The sequence below is a fragment of the Mobula birostris genome, chromosome 13, assembly GCF_030028105.1.
Source record: "Mobula birostris isolate sMobBir1 chromosome 13, sMobBir1.hap1, whole genome shotgun sequence".
NCBI classification, from domain to species: domain Eukaryota; kingdom Metazoa; phylum Chordata; class Chondrichthyes; order Myliobatiformes; family Myliobatidae; genus Mobula; species Mobula birostris.
In genome coordinates this window covers 27,211,240-27,221,476 of record NC_092382.1, presented here as the reverse complement: position 1 = coordinate 27,221,476, position 10,237 = coordinate 27,211,240, and positions in this window count along the sequence as shown.

Here is a 10,237-nt window from a genome sequence, read left to right as displayed (position 1 = left end):
GTACATTGGCTATATTTAAGAGGGAGTTAGATATGGCCCTTGTGGCTAAAGGGATCGGGGGTATGGAGGGAAGGCAGGTACAGGGCTCTGAGTTGGACGATCAGCCATGATCGTACTGAATGGCAGTGCAGGCTCGAAGGGCTGAATGGCCTACTCCTGCACCTATTTTCTATGTTTCTATGTTTTTCCACAAACCCAGTAAGTTCCATTTACTGGTCCAGGGGTATGATAAGTTTGGTTCTTGGTACAGTCACTACCTCCCACTTGGTAGGGTGCACTCTCACTGTGGTCACACCAATAAGTGGTACTGACCACTGCTGGAGAGGTAACTCATATCCCCAGCCATAGCCTGGAGGGGACCGACGACTCCGTCCCTCAAAGCAACACCTTCATCAACATAACACGGTGTCTGGCCTTCCAGACCTGGATATGGTGCAATTGATAATGCCACCATTACGGCTACCAGAAAACACCATGACTGAATTTACTTCACTGGTATTCAGGGGCACCACTGACATGGGGTTCGTAGTCTTACCGTGCTGGGGAATTTCGGCACATACCCAACGTGCTCCCCGCTCCACTTGCTTAGCGTAGGTGTGGCAGAGGGACAGGAAAGTGTGAACCTGGGGGCTCCCGAGACAGGGGCAGGTCCCCTTCGGGTCATTAAAGTCAGCATTAGCCAGTACGGTTTTCAGTCCTTATCAGTCCGGCCAGTAACGTGTTTACAGTCCATTCGACGTACCCTCCGGAGCGGCGCTTCCCCCTTCACTGCAGTAGGTGTTGTGAGTGGCACTCGGTACAGTCCTTTCCACCTCGGTCCCAACACCTTCCCATCCCAGTTCTTCAGCAGGACAAAATCTCCAGGCTGGATGGTGGGGTCGTCCTCTCGGTAGGCCTGTCGTACCTGGGAACGCAAGCTTTGCAGAGTTTTAGTTAATTTGCACAAGTATTTTCCCATCTCCTCCCCCAAGGTCTGTATATCCAATGTTGCAGGTACGTTCTCAGGGAGGAGCGGCAAACGAGGTCGGGGTCCCCATGGGGTTCTCATCGGCTTCCCATAGATAATTTCTGCAGGTGACAACCCCGTCTTACTTGATGGCGTGATTCTCATATGGAATAGGGCCAAGGGGAAAACCTCCAACCAGGTCAGTCCAGTTTCTTGTGTCAGTTTGGCCAACTTATCTTTCAAGGTACCATTGGCTCGTTCCACTATGCCGGCTGCTTTCGGATGATGGATGCAGTGGAACTGTGGTTTTATAGCAATTTCTTTACAGATTTCCTCATTTATTTTGGCAACAAAATGTGGCCAATTGTCCGAGCTTATCATTTCTAAACGTCCATAGCGAGGAATTATTTCTTTCAGGAATATTTTCACAACGATCATAGCGGTATTATTAGTTGTAGGAACAGCTTCAGTCCATCTGCTAAATACATCTACTATCACTAAGCAACACTGACAACAGTGTACTCTAGGTAATTCTGTAAAATCAAGTTGTAAACAAGAAAAAGGTCCACTAGGCAAGGAGGTAGTTCTGGAACCACATGGCATCCCCTTTCCAGCATTCATTTCTTTTTACAAATTGAGCATGCTGTGGCTCACTCTTCAGCTAGTTTCTGGAGATCAGGGTGCCGCCAAGATGGTAATAATGTATTAAGCATTCCCTCCTTGCCCAGGTGTGTACAATTATGTACATAATCTATCAGAATAGGTGAGAACACAGAGGGAACACAGACCTGTACTGCAGGGGTCACCCATAAATTGGTCTGAGGTTCAAGGTGGCAACCCATTTGGGACCACAGTTTGCGTTTTCCTTCAGGGGCGTCCCCATGGAACTTATGTATTTCCCCCATGTTTGGCATGCCCATCCTTAGATTTTGTCTAATTGGAGCTTGCTGGGTTCCCGAGGCTACTAAAAGTGTGGGGTTCAGGGCTGTCTGTTCGGCCGCTGCATCAGCCCTAGTATTACCCTTAAATATGTCATCAGATTCCCCAGTGTGGGTTGCATATTTAATAATAACCAAAGCTCGAGGTAACTGTGGAGCGGTGAGTAACTTGTCTGCAAAGGAAGCATTACTAATGGGGTGGCCAAAGGAAGTCAGGAATCCCCAAAGCCCCATAGTCAGTGCATAACGGGAATCTGTGTAAATGTCTGCCCTTTAGTCTGTTGCTAGGATACAGGCACGAGTTATAGCAAACAACTCAACCTTCTGGGCGGAGACAGCTGCTTCCATTACTTCACTGTCCGTCACTATAACATAGTTTCCCTGCTGGATCCACAAAAGAGCTTCCATCCTCATAGAACGTTGCCTCGGGCTTGAGGGGGTATTGCGGAATGGGTGGGAGAGTCTGTCCTTCTTTCACGGTGATCCGGACAGGGGGGCAGTTGGTGCGGCCGACTTCATGGCCTGAAATTGCCCAGAGATGGGGTACAACGTCTTGGGTTCAGTCAATATTAAAAGAATGTCTTACCTTCACCTTCAACTCCTTCCAGTATCGGAGTTGGCCGGTGGCCAAGCCTTGTTATTCACCCTCGGTGCTGGAGGCTTGTTTCGTCAGGGTGTAGGCAAGGAACCCGAGGCTCTTTGGCTTGAACCCAGGGAAAACCCTAACGGTGGTATGGGGAACCACCAGTCCTGTCTTTCGCCAAAGGAAATCCGGAACTTCGGCCAGTAATGCACAGTCCTCTCTTCCTTTAACATCTCCAATCACCATGCCTGGGAACTTCTGTCCCTCGAGGGGTGCATAATATTAGCTTTCCTCAGTTGAGCACCCCTTAGGGTCATAGCCCAGGGTCACATGAGGGTTGGCTGCTGGCAGAAGGGGTTCAAATGCAGTGGAGTCCAGATAAAGTGCCCACCACTGAGAGGTCGGAAACTGGGGAAGCTGTTGGTTGTTCGCTAGTCCCAGGGAGACACCCTTGTCCGTGCATAGAATCTCGACTTCCAGCGGACTGAGCAAGTCTCTCCCTGCTGGATTACACCCCAGACTGGTGGTGACTGTAAATGAAACCTCACACTGGAATTCCACCTGCAGTGGCTGGGTACGTGAATACGTATGTTCCGTGCCTTCGAACCCAGACACAGTGATTGTAGCGTCTGATGGCTGGAATCCCTTTTCCAGTACTATTTCCTGATCGAGAGTGGTTGTGGTGGCCCCCGTAAATGGAATTGGAATTGCAGCAACTTGCAATATTTCATTGGGTTTTCCTGAGGGGTGGTACTCACAGCAGGAAGCGTCCTTGCTTGTCAATTTCCAAACAGTTTTTGTCCCTATCTGTCCCTTGGTAGGTTTGTGTTCGCATTTCTGATCCCCAGATAAAGCCCGCTCGCATCCTTCTACCCGCTGAACATATTCAGGTCTAATATTAGTTCCTTTCGGGGTTGATCGGAATTCGGAAGCCGGGTCCCAATAATATGTCAAAGCTCGTCGCATTTGATTTTGATCATTGCCAGGCCGATCCATATTATTTGTTTTAATCACGTTGGCTAACTTAGTTGGTAAGCATTGGAGCAGAAAGGCATTAAACTGGGGGGACGGATTTCCATCATTGAAGGCTTGGTGTCCTGCGAAAGTGCTGCAGCAGGCCAGAAATCGCTCCCAATAGTCTGGTCCCCATTCCCCAGGCTTAGGTTTGCATTCAGGTACTTTAGTGATGTTTACAGGTTGCTGGAGAGCCCTTTCCAAGGCTTGAATAATCTGGTCTGTCTGTTCATTCTCATTGTGGTTTCCCAGCTGTAACTCCTGATAGGTTTGGTATCTCAATTCTGCTTTCCATTTCTGCCCCTCATTAGCTGGGAGAATCACGTAGCAGAGACCGAATGAATCTTCCCGGGTCACATTAAACATGTGTGTAGTACTGCGGACATACTGAGCAAACTGTGCTGGTTTTTCTTTTCTATCTGGGGCTGATTCATGATCATTATCATTTCCTGAGGTTTCCAGGGTGCATACACAGGAATCACTGAGGACTGTCCCTCCTCCTGCTCGTGGATTAGGCAGCATTTGGGTCGGCAATTGTCTTCATGGAGCCATTAACTCTGGGGTTTTATTGGATTCTTCCCTCCCTGTCTCGGAATAATCCTTGGTATTCCCGTTCTGGATCTCAGGATATAGAGAGCCTCCCCTTCCCTGCCGCCACTGTTTGACCCGAGCGGCCACCGTATCTGAGTACTGGGAGGATTGGGGTTCAGGAGCACTGGGTGCACTTGGCCCTTGGTAAGGTGGGAGGTGCCCACTCCTCATCACGGTCACTGTCCTGACACAGGGTCAGTATGCCAGACATGGGTTCCGGATCCCTTGTTTCCCAAACAGTTCGAACTTCAGACTGACGTTCCTGCCCTTCTTTCCTACTTAGGCCACCCTTGGTTTGCTTATGTTGTTTTTCCTGCTCTTGTTTTCGGTGCCCATCCACCCATTCACGCTCTGCTTTTAGCGTCTCCCAACCTTTGGCGTTCCTTCTGCAGTACATACCTCTATCCCTTTGTCACATGCATTATCCCTCCAGCTTGCTGATCATATACTGTTCCACTTCACATCTACCTTTTCCTTCCACCCCCTTTTCAACAATTTCCACTTCTTTCCACAGTTCTTTCTCCAAATCAGATTGGCTGCTTGTTTACATGAGCTTATATACCAGGTTCTGCACTCCACAGCGGCCACATTTTATTCCCCAATTTCTTATTCAGCCCTGCACTCAACATTCGCAAATCTTTTTTCCTTGTCCGGAAAACTCTCACACAGATTGTGTCGGGCTGCTCCTGGCCTGCTCGTGTCAATCGACTGCAGTTGACCCATGTTCTCTAAGTAATTTACCCGGCACAAAGCCTCCAGCTCAATTAACAATCAGATAAATTCACCCGGCTGGCATCCCCTGATCAATTGATAAACTTACACAGCACGTCTGCCTCCTGCCCACTTTGCAAAATTTAGCCAGTACTGCCTCCTGCCCATTTGGTAAAATTTCTCCCGACAGATTCTTTTCCGATCCCATCAAGGTTATATGATCAGCCTCAGGCGAGGGACCATACCTCCAAAGGAACTAACGGAGAGCGACAAAAGGTAAAATACCTATTAGGCGCCCAGTCAGTCTCCACAGTCCCCAGAGTGGTCCAGACACTAACTCAGCCCGTCTGCTTGGGTATACTGGGATCCTGTTTGTGACGCCAAATGTTAAAGTTGAATCTGAATAAAACTCGGGAGACCAGCTTCTTATCGTCACCACAGTTTATTGTGCATTCTCCTGCAGGAGTTTGAGACCCAGTTGTCAAAGGGAAGGCACGTAAGCACTGCCACCGTCTGACAAGTGGACTGACTTAGGTTACAGCCGTATATTTATACATAGTAAGCCCCATACATTACTTTTGGAGGATGGTATTTGAACTGGTACACCCACCAAGTCTGTTGGTGCAAAACTTAATTACTTAGATAAGAGAGTTCTCTAAATCAAGGTTTTAATTACATATTGATATATTGTCCAGTCCTTATCAGGTATTCCCTTTGCAAGGCCCTGATTTAATTACAGAGAGATGTTCATTCCTGTCCTTATCGGCGAGTCCTCCTCCCTTTACTCAAATGAGCATACAATGTATAATATTATCAGCTAAAGAGGGTGCAAGGTATAATGTTGTCAGCTCTCAGTGTGTCTCTCTGCAAGCCGCAGAGAACCAGTAATGAGCCTGTCTTAGCTCACCGCTGAAGACAGAGTTTACTTCAGTTCAAAAATTCCTATTCAGTCCCAGTTATTCTTGCAGCCAGAGGTTACATAGGATCAAAATGATTTTTTAAATATATCCTCAATTCCTCAGGAGGGTTCAGGGGAAATATTTATGTACAATACAGAAACTGGTGCCACCTGTGTTTATTGTGGTGATGCAAAAGTTGCTGGAGAATTTACAATTGGGAAGAAGTGGAGTGATATTTTGAAATCTGATTTTTTGAAGCATAATTTAGCAAGCAAACGAAATATGGACAATGTGCAAAAGCTCTGGTGAGAAAATCTTTCATTACCCGTTACAGGCCTGCTACATAGGTTGTGTGAGAATGCAGGTGGGACTCGATCAAACCCAGAGGAAATCAAAGTTCTTATCGACAATGATTTGATAGCTGTTAAAATGAATACCACTCTATATAAAATTCACTGTGCACACTAGGTAGAAAAATCACAATACTAGATTTATGTGCACACTGGTCATTACAAATTGGTGGGGACGGCATTGGTGGGAAGATGGGGAGACCTCTAGTGTCCCTGAAGCCCTCACCTACAAGATGTGCATCCAGCTGCAGCTTGTAACCCTGCACTTTAAGGAGTTGGAACTTGAAACGGATGAATTCCGGATCATCCAGGAGCTGGAGGGGGTGATAGATATGACATGAAGAGAGGTGAGTTACACCTGAAGTGCAGGGCACAGGAAACTTGGTGAGAGTCAGGAAGGGGAATGAGGTTAAATAGCCATCGCAGAGTACTCTTGTGTCCATCCCGCACAACAATAGGTGGACCAGTTTAGAAACTGTTGGGGGGGGGGATTACCTGGCAGAGGAAAGTCAAGGGGTGATAGGGGATTCGTTCATTAGGGGAACAGAACAAGAGGGGACTAATATCCTAGTGGTAAGGCTTGCTAGTGCTATTGTGGGGAGAGGATGATGTGGTTCAAATAAGTTGTAGGGGGAATGGGAGCCAGAATGACAGAACAGATAGTGGAGAGGGTGAATTGACTTTATTACATACATCCTTCATACACATGAGGAGTAGAAATCTTTACATTATGTCTCCAACTAAATCAGCAATGTGTAATTTATAGTAAATTATAATAAATGGTTTGTACATAGGTCAGTCAATATAACATAGTTATGCAATTGTATCAGCATGAATTAATCAGTCTAATGGCCTGGTGGAAGATGATGTCCCGGAGCCTGTTGGTCCTTTTGCTGTGGTACCGTTTCCTGGATGGTAGCAGCAGGAACAGTTAGTGGTTGTGGTGATTTGGGTCCCCAATATCCTTTGGGCCCTTTTTACACACCTGTCTCTGTAAATGTCCTGAATAGTGGGAAGTTCACATCTACAGATGCGCTGGGCTGTCCGCACCACTCTCTGCAGGTTCCTGCGATTAAGGGAAGTACAGTTCCCATACCAGGCAGTGATGCAGCCAGTCAGGATGCTCTCAGTTGTGTCCCTGTAGAAAGTTCTTAGGATTTGTGGCCCCATCCCAGACTTCTAAAACTGTCTGAGGTGAAAGAGATGCTGTTGTGCTCTTTTCACAACACAGCCGGTATGTCCAGACCATGTGAGATCCTCGGTGATGTTTATGCCGAGGAACTTAAAGCTGTTCACCCTCTCAACCCCAGATCCACTGATGTCAATAGGGCTTAGCCTGTCTCCATTCCTCCTGTCGTCCACAATCAGCTCCTTTGCTTTTGTGACAATGAGGGAGAGTTTGTTTTCTTGACACCAGTCGGATGTTGTTCAGACCTCAGACAGAGTCAGCAATCAAATGGTTGAGCATGGTGCGATGAATGTGCTGAGCTGTGTATATCACAATGCAAGAAGCATCGTAGGAAAGCCAAATGAGCTCAGGACAGGGAATTATGATACTGGAGCCATTATTGGGACATGGTTGCACCTAACAGTCTGAGGGATTTAGAGGAACAAATTTGTAGAGAGATGGTAGACCACGCCAAGAAACAAAGGTTGATTCAGTAAGTGATGTTAACTTTCCCTATTTTGACTGGGACTCCCATACTGTAAAAGGACTAGATGGGGTAGAGTTTGTCAAATGTGCCCTTAATCAGTTCATAGAATTCCCAACGTAGAAGTGTGCAATAAGCTGTTAGGAAATGATCCAGGGCTGGTGCCAGAAAGTAGTGATCATAATTCCATGAGATTCAAAGTAAATATGGAAAAAGAGAGATCTGGACCATGGGTTGAGATTCTAAATTGGAGAAAGGTCAATTTTGATGGTATCAGAAAGGATATGACAGGTGTGGTTTGGGGCAAGCTGTTTTCTGGCAAAGGAGCATTTGTAAGTGGGAGGCCTTCAGAAGTGAAATTTTGAAGGTGTCTAGTTTGTATGTGCCTGCCAAAATAAAAGTTGAAAGGTAACTGGTGCAGGGAACTTTGGTTTTCAAGAGATATTGAGGCCCTGGATATTTTGTTCCTCAAAATGCCTCAGACTGTTGGGTGCAACCAAGACTCAATAATGACTGCAATATCATAATTCCACCCCCGTGCTCTTCTGACTTTTTTTTTTAGTCATCGTCTGTTGGTTTCTAAAAGCTTCCCAGTCGTTTTTGCTCTTTTGTTTGCCCTCTCTTTGGCTTTTATGTTGGCTTTGGCTTCTCATTTCATCCACAGTTGTGTCTTCCTGCATTTCCAATGCTTCCACTTCTTTGGGATGTATCGATCACTCAGCTCCCGAATTGCTCCCAGAAGCTCCAGCCATTGCTGCTCCATTGTCACTCCTACCTTTTCCCTTCCAGACAAGTTTGTCCAGCTTCTCTGTCATAGAAACATGGGGATGTTCAGTGCAGAAACAGGCTATTTGGCCCATCTAGTCAATGCTGAAAAAACATTTAAGGTCTCTACTGCAACTACCTGCACTGGGACTTTCGCCTTCAGACCCCTACCATCCAGGCTCCCATCCAAATTTCTTCTAAATAGTGAAACCGAGCTCATATTCTTCACTTGTGCTGGCATCTCATTCCACACTCTCATGACCATTTCAGGAAAGAGCTTTTCCAAATGTTCGTGTAAAATTTTCACCTTCCCCATTTACCCATGACCTCTGGTTGTCATTCCACCCAACCTCAGTGGAAAAAGCTGCTTGCATTTACCCTATCTATACTGTCATAATTTTGTATACAGTATTTCTGGCAAATCCCCACAGCAATGTATAATTTCCTTGTTTATGTTTAGAGCCTTTTTTAGATATATATGATGATGAGGGGCATTGATCATGTGGATAGCCAGAAGCTCTTCCCAGGGCTGAAATGGCTAACACGAGGGGGCATAGTTTTAAGGTGCTTGGAAACAGATACCGAGGGGATGTCAGGGGTAAGTTTTTTACACAGAGAGTGGTGGGTGCATGGAATGCACTGCCGGTTATTGTGTGAGAGTGTTTCAGTTTCTGTGGGGACAGGAACCCATGCAGCTCAGTGGGAACAGGGAATAATACCAATGGAGAGAGGCAAACTGAGTCAGGTCACAGATTGGAGATGGCAGAAATGCCCCATTCTTATAGAGACAGGAAGAGCATCAGAGAGTTTGATGATCATTCCAGATACCAGCACTGTACCCAGTTAGAAAATGATTTCTCTCTCTAACTTGGGTTGAACCTCACTGTAACAGAGTGATGCCAGATCACACCTTGACAGCTCAAGTGATCTCATCTGAAAGGTTGTCCTACACCCATTGATGGATTTTGTAAATCTTTTTACAGGTTAAACACGACAAGGAATTTGTCTACGGGGATCTAGAACACAACACATCAGTTTTGCTGTCTCTGTCGAGGTATTTAATATTTGATATCACTCAATCATCCTTCCCGCTCAGACTGTGGGGAGGTATTCACTCGATCATCGGACCGACTGGCATGCCCGTAATTTTAAACGGGATCCAATTAATCTGCTCAGACAGTGGGAGTGGATTCATGCGGTCATCTCAACTGAAGGTACATCAGCAAGTTCACACTGGGACAAGGCCATTCACCGTTTCTTGGTGTGACAAGGGATTCAGTCAGTCATCCCACCTGTGGACACACCAGTCAGTTCACATTGGGCAGAGGATAGTCATTTGCTCAGTTTGTGGGGAAATTTCACTTGGTTATCTGACCAAGTTCACACTGGAGAGAGGCCGTTCACCTGCTCGGTGTGTGCAAAGGGATTCACTCAGTCACCCACCTACAAGCACACTGGTCAGTTCACACTGGGGAGTGGCCATTCACCTGCTCGTACTGTGGGAAGGGATTCACTTAGTCATCCACCCTAATGTCTCACCAGCGAGTTCACACTGGGGAATGGCCATTCACCTGCTTGGACTGTGGGAAAGGATTCACTCGGTCATCTGAACTGAAGGTACATCAGAGAGTTCACACTGGGGAGTGGCCATTCACCTGTTCAGACTGTGGGAAGGGATTCACTCGATCATCCCACTTACAAACACACCAGCGAGTTCACACTGGAGAAAGGCCGTTCACCTGCTCAGTCTGTGGGAAGAGATTCAGTCAGTCATACAACCTACAGAGT